At 45.5% G+C, this 15,870-nt stretch overlaps 1 long non-coding RNA gene across 1 annotated transcript in view; it reads right to left on the bottom strand.

Annotated features, from left to right (window-relative positions):
- The window catches only part of LOC146351911 (uncharacterized), a 52,255-nt gene extending 39,194 nt beyond the window's left edge, over positions 1 to 13,061 (bottom strand). Inside the window, exons 1-2 of the long non-coding RNA XR_014787333.1 lie at positions 12,831 to 13,061; positions 9,002 to 9,045 (exon numbers count right to left, since the gene is read on the bottom strand). This is a non-coding gene — a long non-coding RNA (uncharacterized LOC146351911). The remainder of the gene's footprint in view (positions 1 to 9,001; positions 9,046 to 12,830) is intronic.
- Between the last annotated feature and the right edge of the window lie 2,809 nt (positions 13,062 to 15,870).

Genomic DNA, 15,870 nt, shown 5'->3' on the forward strand with positions numbered 1-15,870 from the left:
GTAAATTCTTAGGTTGTGAGTCTCTGTCTGGTGAGTCTGAAGATAGGTGGTTGTATTATAGCATTAGCTTTAGACAATGGATGTAGTGGTCTCTCCTGAGTGGAAGCTGGAAGCACGCAAACAACTGTAGTGATATGTAGGTTTCTGATATAAGGTTGTGCTTATACAACTATCATGTAGTTGCACAGTATTGTCCAGAAAATGAACTAGTTGTGTGGACTGCCCTAAACTCAAATTGAAAGTGGTGTGAAAGTTACTGAAGTCTTGATGGAATTTCTTAAGTGCCTCCTGTCCATGAGTGATGAGTCCCATCATTTGACTTGCCTCTGAATTTTGCCAAAATATTTCATGAAAGGGGAATCTTTAAATTTCTGAAAGAAGTCTGTTCTGTCCATATGTGAGATCAGGAAGATGGTCACAAGAGACAGAATCTTCTCATTGTGTGTGTGTGTGGGGGGGGTGCCACAATGTGGAACTCTCTTTCTGGAGAGATTCACCAAGCTCCCTTTTGTGAATTGTTTGACAAATGATGAAGGCTGTTTTTTAAGGCTTTCTTTTAATCAGTAAGCTGTTGCTTTATGATAGTATTGATAAAGTTTTAGCACTGTTACTTTTTTATGTTTTACTACAGTTCTCTTTTACTGAGATATTGTTGAATTGCCATTGTTTATGATGTAGTGTTCTCTTTTGGTTGTAGGCTGCTTTCATTTTTTTAAAAAACAATTTATAGAAAAGGAAGATGTAGCTAATAAATAACTGTAACCTAAACTGAAGGGGGTAAAATAACTTCATTAGAGGGCAGTTTAGATAGGGATGTACTAAATGGCTTACCTGTTTTGTTTCGTGACATGGTGGGGGGGAGATGCTCTGTTCCTCCCCCTGAAATCCTTGCCGGCTGGCTCCACTCCGTGGCGACTCTGCAGAGCTGCCGGCCGGGGCTTCCCACAGTGACATCCGGCCACTGCTGGGCTGCGCAGGGGTACAAATGGCAGCCGCCGTAGCCGCTGCCATTTGCATTCCCTTTTTTTTCACCGTGATAGGCTACGTAAATATTTATGTAGCCTATCACGGCCTCCGCAGGGACGCAAATGGCGTCACTGCGTTAGCTGTGATAGGCTATGTAAGTATTTACATAGCCTATCACGGGAAAAATTGTGAAGCAAATGGCGGCCGCAGACGCAGACGCCATTCGCAAAGCAGTGTGAATGGCACCAGGTAGGTGCTTCATTTCTTGTGCCTTTCACGGGGTGGTGGGGTGGTGAGCCTTCATTCCACCATGGGTTTCAGGGGGCCGAATGCACTGGCATTCGGCCTCACTGAGATCCGTGGTGGAATTCTCCACCATCCCTAAATTTAGATATGTTGGAATTGGGGGAAATCTAAGTTTAATAATAAAAGGAGTTGCATAACAGGGGGACTGCAAGACCACTCCCACAGCCTTACCCTCCCCACCCATTGGAGTTGGAAGGAAGATTTCGGGAAGGTAGGTTAGGCTGAAAGGGAGTGACTGGCTCAAGGTCACACAGTGAGTTTCATGTGTGAGTAGTGATTTGAACTAGGCCTCCTTAGTTTTACTTTGACACTCTAACCACTACAACACCATATGACAGCTTGTACTGTCAAAATTGTTCCCGCCAATTTATGATTAAAATCTATCTGTTGCATATTAGGTTATTTTTAAATAGGGAAAAATATATCTTGATCTCTTGACGCCAAAGAAGCAGATGAGTAATAAATGTTTTACCTTCTGGGTATATTCTGTAAAGCATAGAGGTATTTAGTATCACAGACCCTTTTGCTTTAGAATTCTTTGTTGTAACATCTGTGGCTTTTAATCATGGTGACTTGAGAGTGGAAATCTAGGTAAACCTACCCCTGAAACAAATGATGTGTTTCAGGGGTAGGTTTATCTAGCAAAACTACCTGACAAAACTGTATCCCTGGGTCAAATAGTTTGTCTCCCCAGATAACATGTAGTTATTTGCCATTGTATTTTCCTGGCCCTATCAGTGGTAGTCAACAATGATGTGTGGAACTGGCAGGGGAATGCATAATGTCATGACATCACAACATGGGTTAAGTGATACTATGCATCATGGCAGAATGATGTCCATCTTGATATGGAAAACTGATTTTGACAATATCCCTGCAATTCCCCTAATGTGTATTTTTGTCCTTAGAGCTGACCAAACCTTCCCGAAAAAATTTTGGACCAGCCTTCCCAACCTGGTGCCATTCACATGTTTTGGGCTTCAAGTCTACTCAGTCTCAGACAGCATGGCCAATGATCAGGAATGCTGGGAGTTGTAGTCCAAACACCAGGTTAGAGAAGTCTGAATCAACAGACTGTGTGTGTGTGTGGGGGGGTAAGGTATGGGAAGGAGGTGGGTTCAGCATCCCAGTCCCATTCATTCCTTTTACTGTTAAAATAAGACACTAACTCATCCACCCTCCACAAACACACACACTTACACACTCTTATATATATTTTAGACTGGGGGGGTGAATATTTTTCTTAGTTTTGGAGAAGGTCTTGAGGGTGATAACAAAGGCCAAAAGGCAGGGTCAAAATACTAAAACTACCCCAAACACCAGCACATTTGAGTCTACAGGTGTTACTACCAGTAACTAAGCTCTAGAAGAGGCATTTCAATCTTTTTGGAATCAGGGGTGAGGAAATTGCGCAAAATCTGGGAAACCACTTAATGATTTGTTGTCAGGGGAAAGGAGGTGGTGCCAGGGAGAGGGGCAAGGACTTCTGGGACACCCCAGAGGGCATTTGGCCCACAGGGCTGAGGTTCTGCTCCCCTGCTTTAGGTGAATAGCAAAAATGAATGATGGCCTTCTCATGTATAGTTTGGCCCTGAAACTTTCTAGGATTCTGTCTCCTTATATGCAGTGTGTATGTGGGGAGACACAAGTTGGGCTGGGAGAAACATCAAGCCCTTCATGGGCTTCCATTACATGCCTGTAGGGATGGACAGACTCTCTTGTGCCCACCAAGCAAGGGCACTCGGCAAGTTGCCATTGTCCCCTGCCCCCGCAAGGTGGTCTGATCTGGGGGGATCAGTGAGTAGTCCAGGAGCACCCCACAGCTCCTGCTCCTCAATGCAAGATGCTGTTTTTACACATGTTAACGCTCACATCAAGGGGCAGGTGGCTGCAGGTGCGGGGGCAGGAGGAGATGAGAGGTGCTTCCTCCTTCCCCTCTCATCCTTGCTACTGCAGCAGCCAAACACTTCAGGAAACTGACCAGCCTGTCCCTGCCACTACCACCACTGTTGCTGCTGTAGTGGGGGTGGGAGGAGATGAGTTCAATTCCCCCCCCACACACATACACACACACATAGGGGTGTTAGGATTGTATTTAATCCTGTCTGTGTGAGGCCTGGAGATGGAGTTAAATTTGTGGTCTGCCATTTACGAATCTGTGGACTCAGACTGTATTTTTCCCACCCAGTAAAATAAGCAAGTAAAGTAGAGGAAGGAACATCTTTTTATATAAATGTAGTTGTGGGGGAGGAACAGTTTTGTTCTTACCGATAACATGGTGAGTGTTGCATGCATGTGCATGGGGGGTGGGGGTGGGGGGGTAGAATAAAGTCTCCTGTGTTAGTGCTCTTTCTGGAATATCCATAAAAGGACTTGCGGTCCTTTCGTGGGCATTTCCATCAGTTTGCTGGCTGAGAGATTGCCTGAGTGACTTTCAAAGATAGAGGGAAAGGGCTCTTTCCTTGTAAGGCACAGTCTCCAAGTCAGCAAACTTAGGAGAATGCCCATGAAAGGAAAGGAGCCAAAGTCCTTTTATAGATAAAGAAAGTGCACCAACATGGGAGATTTCATTCTAAAAAGAAACACACACAACGCTCACTACCGGTAAGCTCAATACTGACTCCTTTTCCAAAACTAAATTTCAGAAATAGGAAATGGAGGGGGGGAAGTCCCATGTCTGCAGAATCCACGTCACCTGCAGGTGCCGACCCAGTGTGGAATTTGTGGACTGGATTGCAAGAAATCTGGACTCCTTTGAGTCTGTTGAGGATTTCTCTGGCATCCCTACCCTCACATCACTGCTACCATGGTAGTGGCAACTAGGGATGGCACAGGTGCCTGATTCAGTCCAGGAATCTGGCAGACCTGCTCCTGCCTGCACCCCCAAGCCCCGCTCACCAAGCCCCTGCTCGACCCCTGTCTGTGCTTGGTGAATAGCCTGCATTCACCCCGGCAGCTTCGTTGAGCCTTGCGGTCGTCATTTTCTGAAAAATAAAATGGTGATTGCAAAAACGCACACATTTGCACACATGTGAAAGTGCGCATTTTGCGACTGTGCATATTTGAAAAATGCACATTCTCATACACACACTAATGTGCGACTTTGCAAATATGCACATTTCACACATAAGAATATGCACATTCACAAAAAATGTGCGTTTCCGCACATACAAAAATATGTACATTTTTGAGATTGCCAGGTTATGTTTTTTTAGAAATGGTGACCGTAGAGCTTGATGAGGCCACTGGGGTGAGTGCGGGCTGCTCACCAAGAATGGGAGGGCCTTGAGTGCAGCCCATGGACCAGCAAGTGGGGGCAGGGGCTGAGCAGGAGTCCGGAGAACCCGGACAGGGGTGAGTTTGCACATCCCTAGCACTGGCAACAGGTGGTCCAGGAGGGCCGAGCTGGCAATTCCTTGATGGGCTTCGAGCCCAAACCAGATGCCCATGCCATCCCTACATGGCTCTTGCCATTCAACTTGGTGGGTCACATGTTTTCCAGGCCTGTCCCCAAGGAACGCAAACTAACAAACAAAATCCTGCATTAAGTAAGTTTCCTATTTTTTGGCAAGATAAGGAATATATCCCCCTCCCCTCTGTTTCAGGCAGCTTTTCTTCAGATTCAGAGACAACACGACTTCTCAGCATTTTTTTTTCTCAGCTTGTAGTTTTAGTTAGTAGTTCTAAATTAGCAAATATAAAGAAATGATGACTGCAGAGATTTTTTTCTTTTCTTTTTTCATATCTTCATGTATTTTTTTTTGTCTTTCACTGCATTTTAATTTGTATATACTGAGATTGCATTGTTACTGTTAGCCCCTTAACACTTTCACACAGGCGGAATTGCGGCAAACCTTGCAGGGGTGCAGTCATGCGGCAACGTGGCAGTGGCTCTCTTAACACCTTACTTCTGGGGGTGAATGTCTGCCTTTCTTTTGCGCAGAAGTAGAAAACTTCTGTCTGGAACAGGGGTGCAAAACCTCTTTCAGCCCAAGGGCCAGAGAAACTTGAGTGGGGGCATTCATAGGGCAACAGCTTATGAATCCCCCCTAAAGAGGAAATCCATTGCCAAAAAGAAGACAAATAGGACAGTGGTTTGCGTAACATTTGCATATGGTAATTGAGATTTCCAATAGATGCAAATTTGGGACAAGTTATTGTAATTTTAAAAGAAATACCATAGTGTGGAAGACAGTGAACGTCTTATGGTTCTTCATCTTTCAAATGGAATTGCACAGGGCAGTCCATCAAATAGAGGACTGTCTTCTGTAAAAGGCCACCTAGGACTGGTCTGGGCTGAGTTATTTAAAATGCCTTGTTTGGACTTCAGGGGTAAAATCCAATGTAAGTCCTACTTAGAATAGATCCATTGAAATGAATGGGACTTAAGGTAGTTATGATGAAATTAAATCCTATTGATTTTAATGGGTTTACTCTAAGTAAAACTTACATTGGCTTTTACCACACATCTTCTTGAACCAATTTATTATACTTGGAGCTCTTTGAGGCCCAGCAACTTTAGCAACTTACTGCTAAACTGCAAAGGTGAAGTAGGTGGGTACAAAGGCAAAAGGGGCAAGTCAAAATACACACACACACACACACGTGTGTGTGTGTGTGTGTGTGTGTGTATATATATATATATATATGTATATATATATACATATACATTCAGCCTATTTTATCTTAAAGTTCTTACTGCCATTAATTAAGCCTTAGGAGAGCCATGTCAAGCTTTTAGAGTGGTGGAAAAAAGTGCACAAAAGCTGGGAAACCATCAGACAATGATGGGTAAGTGGGGAAAAGTGGGAAGCATGGCATGGCATGGGGAAATAGGCATGGGCATCTGGGGACCACATAGGGTCAGATTGGGACTCTAGCTGGGCCAGATTTAGGGCCTAGGCCTGAGATTCAACCCCCCTGGTCTGTGCTGCATTACTTCAGACAGCTGGAGAGGTCTAATATGGTTGAGTGCTCCTCCATACAAAAATAAAATAAAAATGCATGATATAGAAAACTAGACATCAGGATGAAGGGGTTCATCTGAATCCTGTCCCTGGCATCATTTTCATCATCACCAAAAAATAACCAAATGGGTTTCTTCAGATATGTTCACAGTAAAAGGAGGACAAAAGTAATGGTAGTTCAGCTGCTCATGGAAGATGACAGAAGTCTGACAGGTGACAAAGAAAAGGCAGAACTGCTCAATTTCTATTTTGGCTCAGTCTTCTCCCAAAAGAGAATCTGTGTTCCATCTGGCATTTGTGACAAATGGGCTGAAGGAGCAGGAGTGTAGCTTGCGGTCGACAGAGAGATGGCCAGAGAATATCTCAGCACCTTACATGAGTTCAAAATCAAATCCTCAGGTTCAGATGGATTGCATCCTAGGGTGTTGAAAGAGCTAGCAGTTGGACTCTCAGAAACTCTTGTGTATTACACATTTGAGAAATCCTGGAGAACAGCTGAAGTACCAGTGAGGGACAGGCTGGACATTTTATGTAGGTCTAAGAGACTTATGTAAAACAACTGGCTTGTCCCTGGCACCACCACCACTGTAGTAGAGATGAGAGGGAAAGAAGAGAGCACTTCTCATCTCCCCCTCCCCCAACCCCTGTTACAGCAGTGGCAGCAGGGACAGGCCGGTCATTTTCCATCAGTGTAAGAGACATTCATAAAATGATCAGTCTGTCCCCGTTGCTGCCATCATTGCTGTAGCCACTACTCACGGGGGCAGGTGGCAGCAAAGACTCAGGAGGTGTTAACCAGCTATAAACCACAAATAGAACCCATGGTTTGTTGTTGGCTTATAAAGCCTGGTTTGTTTAAACCATGGTTTGTTGTGATGGCTGTTCCCAGAACTGTGGCTTATCCCTGACTTGTTTGCATTGCTATCTGCCCTGAAACAGAGGCAGTCTGTTTCAGGGCAGATAGCAAGAGGAGTCTGAACACAAAAACGATTTGAAGGCTGGCAGAATGGGCAGGAGAGAAACAAACTAGAAACAGGGAAAACCATCTGGTTTGTTTTCTGATCTTCAAGACAATTAATGGCTAAAGCAACAAACTGTGGTTAGCATAAAACATGGCTTAGCATTATGTGCAAACATAGACATTATGTTGCCAGCTCCCCTACTGCACTACATTCTCAAGAAGTTATGTGAAAACAAACATGTATCATAATCCATTATATGAGCAGATTAGAACTCTCACCAATCTCCCAGTTAAGGGGGGGGGGGAGAGAGAGAGAGAGAGAGAGAAGAATGTTGAGGGTATTCTCCAAAATTCTCCCCCTGCCTGGAGATGAAATAACTATCTGAGCTGCATCAGTTTAGCCCATCTCTTGTTCACAGACATATCTCCATGCATGTGTCTGATCTTTTAAAAGAAAGGAAAGGAAAACCCTCAATGCAGCCTTGCCCAACCTGGCATGCTCCAGATGTGTTGGTCCACAACTCCTATGGCAGGAGTTGTGGTCCACCACATCTGGAGCATGCCAGGCTGGGGAAGGCTTATTTAAGATAATGGCCATCACTACCTCTCATCATGTCAGTGAATCCTATAAGTTAATTATGTGTTGAATGAAGAAGATGGATCTTTGCTTTGTCTGCCTGGAATTAACGCCAAACAACTTCACTGAATATATGCATTTCAGGATACTGTGTTTGGCATTAAGGTACATAGTTTAATTTGTCTTTTCAAATGGTGTTTCAATCTTCTGCCAGAACTCTGAATTTCACCACATGTTTGGCCCTAACTATTATTGGATACCAGTTGTGCAGAATGTGGACAGTCAACTAGATTGTGCAATTTAACCTCGTATTAAGTGTTAACTAGCTAATAGATAATTACATGTGACCAATCTCTTTCCTCCGTCTCCAATCTTCCTTACCACGTTAGCTGGTTCCCCTTGTTACATAGGCAAAATGCTCTGTCCCTGAAAGCATATTGTGCATCTACAGGACCTATAGAAATAAATAAAGCCTAATGTGTCAAGGCTGGATCAAAAGGCCATCTGGCAATATTCCTTGCAACTGAGGTTAATGTTGTGTTGGGAAAGTTCAGGGAAGAGATATTATTATTATTTTTCCCTGTGTAGTCTCTCATATCTCATTAGTAATATCTCATCCCATTAACACATTAGCACCATTCCTTTGTTATTATATTAGCATTCATATCATATCAGGACATATTGTTCCCTAATACAATGTTACAGTCGTATCATATTAGCAACTCTCATATCAAATTAGAAGAAGCAGAGATTAAGAAGGCATTCTGATTCAATTAGCAAGGTGACAGAATCCCTCTCTTTCCAAGTCACTTCCCTGAGTGGTCATAAATGGCAACTTGATGAGATGCTGGAGCAAAGAGTTTTCATTCATCACATTATGTGTAGCCCACACATGAAGGTTCTTTATACTGAATTATGTGGAAGCAGAACTGTGCTCCCAGAAGCATCCCAGAAGCATCCTGGGAGAACCGTGAGCCTGGTCTTCCAGGGCGGGGGGGGGGAGCCACACTGCAACCACACTGCCTAATTTCAATGGCAAAGTTGGTGACGTGGCAGCAGGGGACAGGTGTGTGGCCCCCAGAGGGGTCCAAGTAGGGATGGCAGAGAATTCTGCCATGGATCACGGTGAGGCTGAATGCCTGTGCATTCAGCCCACCGAACTCCGTGGCAGAACAGCCTGCCCCCCCACCCCACCCCGCAGATCCCCTCTGAGACGAGACTCACCTGGGGCGGATCTTCCAGGCGGCGGCAGCTCCGGCATTTCCACTCTTGTAAAAGAAAAAAAGAAAGAAAGAAAAAGAAAGAAAGAAAGACGTGATAGGCTACGTAAAGATTTATGTAGCTTATCATGACTAGGTTAAAAAAAAAAAACACGATGTGATAGGCTACGTAAATCTTTACATAGCCTATCATGGCTGGGTGGGTTAAAAAAAAACAAAAAAACACGTACGCAAATGGCAGCGGCTACGGCCGCCGCCATTTGCATTCCTTATTTTTGCCCTCTTAATCTACGTAAATATTTATGTAGACTATGACGGTGAAAATCAAGGGGAACGCAAATAGCATAGCAGGCGCTATTTGCATCCCTTTTTGATTCCCCGTTTTAGCTATTTACATAGGCTAAAACGGCGAATCAAAAAGGGACGTAAATAGCGCCCGTTATGCTATTTGCGTTCCCTTTTATTTTCGCCGTCATAGTCTACGTAAATATTTACGTAGATTAAGAGGGCAAAAATAAGGAACGCAAATGGCGGCGGCTGTAGCCGGCCGCCGCCATTTGCATACGTGGTTTTTGGTTTTTGTTTTTACCCAGAGCCCTCCGCAGCCGGAAATCCATCTGCGGACGGCTCTGGCCTGGCTGGGCCTGGCCGGCTGCTCCGCAGAGCTGCCGTGGAGCACAGCCGGCTGAGGAGGATTCTGGGGGGGAGGAACGGAGCGCCTACCCCCCAGCGAGGATTCCAGGCGGAGGGACGGAACGCCCCCCCCCCCATCAACATAATCCACGAACAGGTAAGTGACTTTTGTACATCCCTAGGTCCAAGGGGCAATGCCCCCCAACTCTCTCATGTTGCCCAGCCCTGCTATAAACCTGTGCTCTTCTACATGCATGCTTGCACTTTATGACCCCAGTCTAGCCCTAGAAATAGGAGGGTTTCCTGGAAAACAGTTTGAAAACCATGACTTTACAGAGGAGATGGAAAGAGACTTGTCCATTCTGCTGGGCACCTCTCTGTGTGGGACCCTACATATCTGACATGGGATCTGCTTATAGGATTAATTAGGATAGGACTATTAAGAAAGATACTTCTCTCAGCTTTAGAACTGTGGTTCCATTTCAAGATGGCTTTGATCAACCCGGATGGCTATGTTTCTTGATCAAGGGCACTTAAGAATATTTGCTAATCATTGTTCTCTTAAGCAGATCCCCCCTCCCCCCGCAAGCTCACACATGTACTTTTAATGTTTGACCTAAGAGCTGAGCCATAACCTTTAAACAAAGGTATCACCTTATTCCCCAAACATGGGCAAATGTGAATTGTCCTCCTCTGCAATGGAACTCTCTAAAAAAAAGGCTGACCCAACTTTCTCTGTACCATCTATAGGGATGGATGAGTGTGTCAGTGTCACTATCTCCCACACTGGAGTTTTGAAAATCTTAAGTTACATCCAGTTCACAACAACAACAACAACAACAACAACAACAAGAAAAGATATGTGCAAATTTTGGTAAGTTCTTATCAAACAATAACAGAACAAAATTATGTGCTGGTCAAAATCAATAGGTATAGGTATTCTAATGTAGAATGGAGAGAGCCATGATGAACCTGCCTGCCACAGAGCTGTTAAAGATGAGGAGCCCATCAGAAAAAAGAGAGAGATGGCAACCCTAATTTAAGTATTAACATGGTTAAATTCACAAGGATTCAAAACCAGACTTTTATGAGCTAAGCAATGATAGCACTTAGCCTGAATGCAGGAATCTTTCAGCCGTGTTTCCTCCCATGTTCATATTTAAAATGAAATGAACAACAACAACAACAACACATCTCAAGTTTAGGGAGAAATTCACAAAAATTTTAACGTTCTTATCAAAAGGCCAAACCAAAGAAAATTCTCACCAGCCCTGGTCTGAACCTTTGTATGCCTGTGTGTGTGGCTACCTTTCATAAGGAGGAACTCTGTGATAGACAGCCTGTAGAACCTTAAAACATAAGAGGATATATCCCTATCCTTTTCCAACAAGATTCCCAAGTGGTTAGCAGTAAATAGGGTCCCATTTCCAATGTGTCCCATATGGAAGCTACACAATGGAAAATAAGAATATTACTATGAGTAATGCCCTATAAATATTCCACTTGTTAACCATGTAATCAATTCTCTAGTCTCTCCGGATGGCTTGCTCATTTATACCCTCCCCTTGGTATATTTCTGTTGTATAATTTAAATGCATGCATTATAATCACACACACCCCTCTCATCCCCCACCCCCTTGCTTGCTTGCTTGCTTGCTTGCTGGCTGCCTGGCTTAGCGTTTAGTGGTTTGCTCATTTAGCACTGAGCTATTTATTCATTTATATTGGACTGGAATTGCAAAGTCTGTAATTAACAGGTTTAATGCACTAAGTAGTTATTCCACAGGGTGGGGAGGTTAAAGTGTTACTGTTCTGGGCTTTGATAAAGAAGCTAGAGGCATCTGGTGCTCAGCGTTGGGCACTGCTAGCTGAAATGGTAGTTTTTAGGGATGTCAGAGAATTCCGCCACGGATCTCGGTGAGGCCGAACGCCAGGGCATTTGGCCCCCCAAAATCTGTGGCGGAACAGCATGCCCCCCTGCCCCCCTGCGGATCGCCCCCTGGATGAGACTTACCTGGGGCGGATTTTCCGGGCGGCGGCAGCTGCGGCGGCTGGTCTTCCGACCAGCTGCCGCCACCGCCATTTGCAGACTTGTGTGGGTTTTTTTTTCAAGACATGATAGGCTACGTAAAGATTTACGTAGCCTATCATGGCTGGGTAAAACAACAACAACAACAACCGCGTATGCAAATGGCAGTGGCTATGGCTGCCGCCATTTGCGTTCCTTGTTTTTGGTGTCTTAGACTACGTAAATATTTATGTAGACTAAGACGGCAAAAATAAGGGGAACAAAATAGTGTAGCGGGCGCTATTTGCGTCCCTTTTTGATTTGCCGTTTTAGCCTACGTAAATATTTATGTAGGCTAAAACAGCAAATCAAAAAGGGATGCAAATAGCGCCCATGATGCTATTTGCGTTCCCCTTTATTTTCGCTGTCATAGTCTACGTAAATATTTACATAGACTAAGACGGCCAAAAATAAGGAACGCAAATGGCAGCGGACATTTGCGTATGCATTTTTGTTTTACCCAGAGCCCTCCGCGGCCGGAAATCCGGCTGTGGACGGCTCTGGCCTGGGCCTGGCTGGCTGCTCCGCGGAGCCACCGTGAAGCACAGCCGGCCATCGAGGATTCCAGGGGGAGGGACGGAACGCCTCCCCCCCCATAAACATAATCCACGGACAGGTAAGTACATTTCATACATCCCTAGTAGTATTGAGAAATGCCTTTAAAAAAATGCAAACATTCGGTCGTGGACACACACTTCTGCATACATTGCAAAATCCATCTTCTGTCCCTTAAAGGCACTTTGGTAGGGATATATGGATTCCCTACCATCCGTTCTGGGGGGGAATCTGCGGGGGGGGGAGGCGATTCGTTACTCCCCCCTGGAATCCACGCAGAGCGGCTCTGCTCCACAAAGATTCTGCAGAGCCTAGGGCCACCCCTTCTGCCTTCTACATGCCCCGGATTCCCCCGTTGTTTTTTCGGCTTCCCGAACTTACATAAATAATTCTGTAAGTACCACTGAAAAATCCTTTTCAAGCACCCGCCGTCAGTCTCTGTAAGAGTAAAGCCCTTCACAGGAATTCCCCATGTAACTTCTGGTCACCTGACCTCACTGGACCTGACCTCACCTTACCTGACCTCACCAGACCTCCCCTGACCTCACCTGATCTTAGGGATGTACGAATTGTGTACCTTCTGTGTCGCTTGACTTCTGCAGTTCGCGGCCAGTGCTCCGTACCGTCGTTCGCAAGCCCCCGGAAGTCTCCTCTTTTTTTTCTGCTCCGAAAATTAAAACGATATATCCATACCGACCATAATTCTGCATCACTTCTGTAAGAAAGGCTATTTTTCGTAGATATTTACGTATTTTTTTCCCCTGCCCTGAGACGTGCAGTAATTACTTTCAGCCAAAACACTTCCTCCTCCTCGGGGCTTCCCAAAACAAGGCTGCCCTAGGTGCGCCTGAGCAATGCACTCTTTGTTTAAAGCAACGCTGTTGAAAGAAAGAAAGAAAGAAAGAAAGAAAGAAAGAAAGAAAGAAAGAAAGAAAGAAAGAAACCTTTTAAAATGATGATGCCAGTCTGGAGCGCTACACGAGTATTATTCCCCCTGCTAGGTTTTCTATTTCCACATCCAGCCTTGTTGGTGACGTTGTGAGGCTAAAATGGAGAGGAGAACCAACTCTGTGCATGTCTACTCAGACGTAAGTCTTACTGAGTTCAATTAAACTTACTCTTACACATGTCAGCACCCCACTTGCCCCCAGCTCAGCTTTGTATGTTCACATCCAGCTCATTAGCAAACCTCCTGTTAGTTATCTCACTGGGTGCCTTTGGGCTAGACTCTAACCACTAGATCATACTTCTGTTATGAAACTCATGAAGAAAAAGAGACAGTATAATGGGAAGTTCTTTCTGAAGTAGTAACACTTCACTTGTACAAATGCAGCATGAAGGGAAAGATCAGCAACCTTCTCTTTGTTTGAATAAAAAGCACACTCTGCACATGCTCAGGGAATGGACAAAATGAGGAATAAACATACCAGAGAATATGAAGAACTATATTCTTCTAGTGTGTGTGTGTGTGTGTATTCTCCCTCCATCCAACTGTTCCCTGGGAATGCCCCCACCCATTCACCCAAGGGTCTTCTGAGATAACTAACAGGAGGTTTGCTAATGAGCTGGATGTGGAAATACAAAGCTGAGCTGGGGGCAAGTGGGGTGTTGATATGTGTAGGAGTAAGTTTAATTGAACTCAGTAAGACTTACTTCTGAGTAGACATGCACAGAGTTGGTTCTCCTCTCTGCTCAGCTTTGTATTTCCACATCCAGTTCATTATCAAACATTCTGTTAGTTATCTCAGAAGACCCTTGGGTGAATGGGGGGGGGGTGTTTCCAGGGAACAGCTGGATTGAGGGAGATTACACACACACACACACACACACACACACACACACACAATGGCGGCTACATAAATATTTATGTAGGCTAAAACGGGGAATCAAAAAGGGACGCAAATAGCACCCGCTATGCTATTTGCATTCCCCTTGATTTTTGCCGTCATAGTGTACATAAATATTTACGTAGATTAAGATGGCCAAAAATAAGGAATGCAAATGGCGGCGGCCGTAGCCGCCACCATTTACATATGTGGTTTGTTTGTTTGTTTTTTACCCACCCAGCCATGATAGGTTACATAAAGATTTATGTAGCCTATCACGTCATTTTTTAAAAAAAACCTAGTCATGATAGGCTACGTAAATCTTTACGTAGCCTATCACATCTTTCTTTCTTTCTTTCTTTCTTTCTTTTTTCTTTTACAAGAGTGGAAATGGCAGCGGTGTCAGCCGGTCGGAAGACTGGCCGCTGCCGTCGGAGCCGCCGCCACCCGGAAGATCCGCCCCAGGTAGGGTTGGCGGAGAATTTCTCCCTGAAACTTGGGGGGCCGAGCGCCAACGTGTTCGGCCCCCCGAACAAGTTTCGGGGAGAAATTCTCCGCACCCCCCCGCCCCCGCACCCCCCCCGGGACGGGACTTAACTTTCCCGAATGTCCCTCCCGGCGGCGGGTCCCGGCGGCAGTTCGGCGGGTCTTCGTCAGGGGTGGGGGCGGCAGCCGATCTTTCGACCGGCTGCCGCCGCCGCCATTCCAATAAAAGTAAATTTAAAAAAAAAACATCCCCGTGATAGGCTACATGACGATTAACGTAGCCTATCATGGCTAGATTTGCAAAGTCAGCTGTGATAGGCTACGTAAATCGTCATGTAGCCTATCACGGGTGACTTAAAAAAAAAAAAAGCGCATACGGCTAATGGCGGCCCCCATAGGGAGCCGCCATTCGCGTTCCTTATTTGGTCGCTGTAGTCTACGTAAATCTTTACGTAGACTACAGCGACCAAATAAGGAACGCGAATGGCGGCTCCCTATGGGGGCCACCATTTGCGTACGCGCTTTTTTTTTTTAAAGTCACCCGTGAAAGGCTACGTGATGATTTACGTAGCCTATCACGGCTGACTTTGCAGATCTAGCCGTGATAGGCTCCGTTAATCGTCACGTAGCCTATCATGGGGTCGTTTTTTGTTTTTTTTTACTTTTAATTTCACGGCCGGGCAAGGCGAGGCGCCTCCTCCCCGGCCTGAATTTCAGCCGGGTGAGGCGGGAAGCCTCCCCCCCAGCCTGAACTTCGGGGGGAGAGCAGCGAAGCGCCTCCCCGCCACCGCGAAAAGCTGCGAGACCAGGTAAGTGACTTTTGTGCACCCCTAGCCCCAGGTGAGTCTTGTCCCTGGGGGGATCCAGGGGGGCGGGGGAGTGGCAGGCCATTCCGCCACGGAGTTTGGGGGGCCGAATGCACTGGCATTCGACCTCACTGTGATCCGTGGCAGAATTCTCTGCCATCCCTAATGGTGGATGCCATTTGCTGTCAGGAGTGCCTTAGCTGCCTCTTACAGTCCCCTCCAATAGACAACTCAGGACACATATGACAAGGATTCTTTCCAAGGCTTTATTCCTTTATTACTTTATGACTCTTACAGATCCTAATCACTAGCGACTAAGCAAGGAACTGCACTGGGGATAGATAGCAGAGTAGCCTAAGCTCCAGGTAAGGCAGTTGGTCCCCATTTGAAGGAGAACCATGGGAAGACTCTGAACTTATGGGCTAGGGAGAGATCCTCCCTCTTTCTCTTTGGTCATTGGGATGTGACCGTTGTTTTAGCGCAAATGAGCAGAGCGCCT

Source organism: Heloderma suspectum, chromosome 2, assembly GCF_057233095.1.
Source record: "Heloderma suspectum isolate Gila_16-S chromosome 2, 16-S_ref, whole genome shotgun sequence".
NCBI classification, from domain to species: Eukaryota; Metazoa; Chordata; class Lepidosauria; order Squamata; family Helodermatidae; genus Heloderma; species Heloderma suspectum.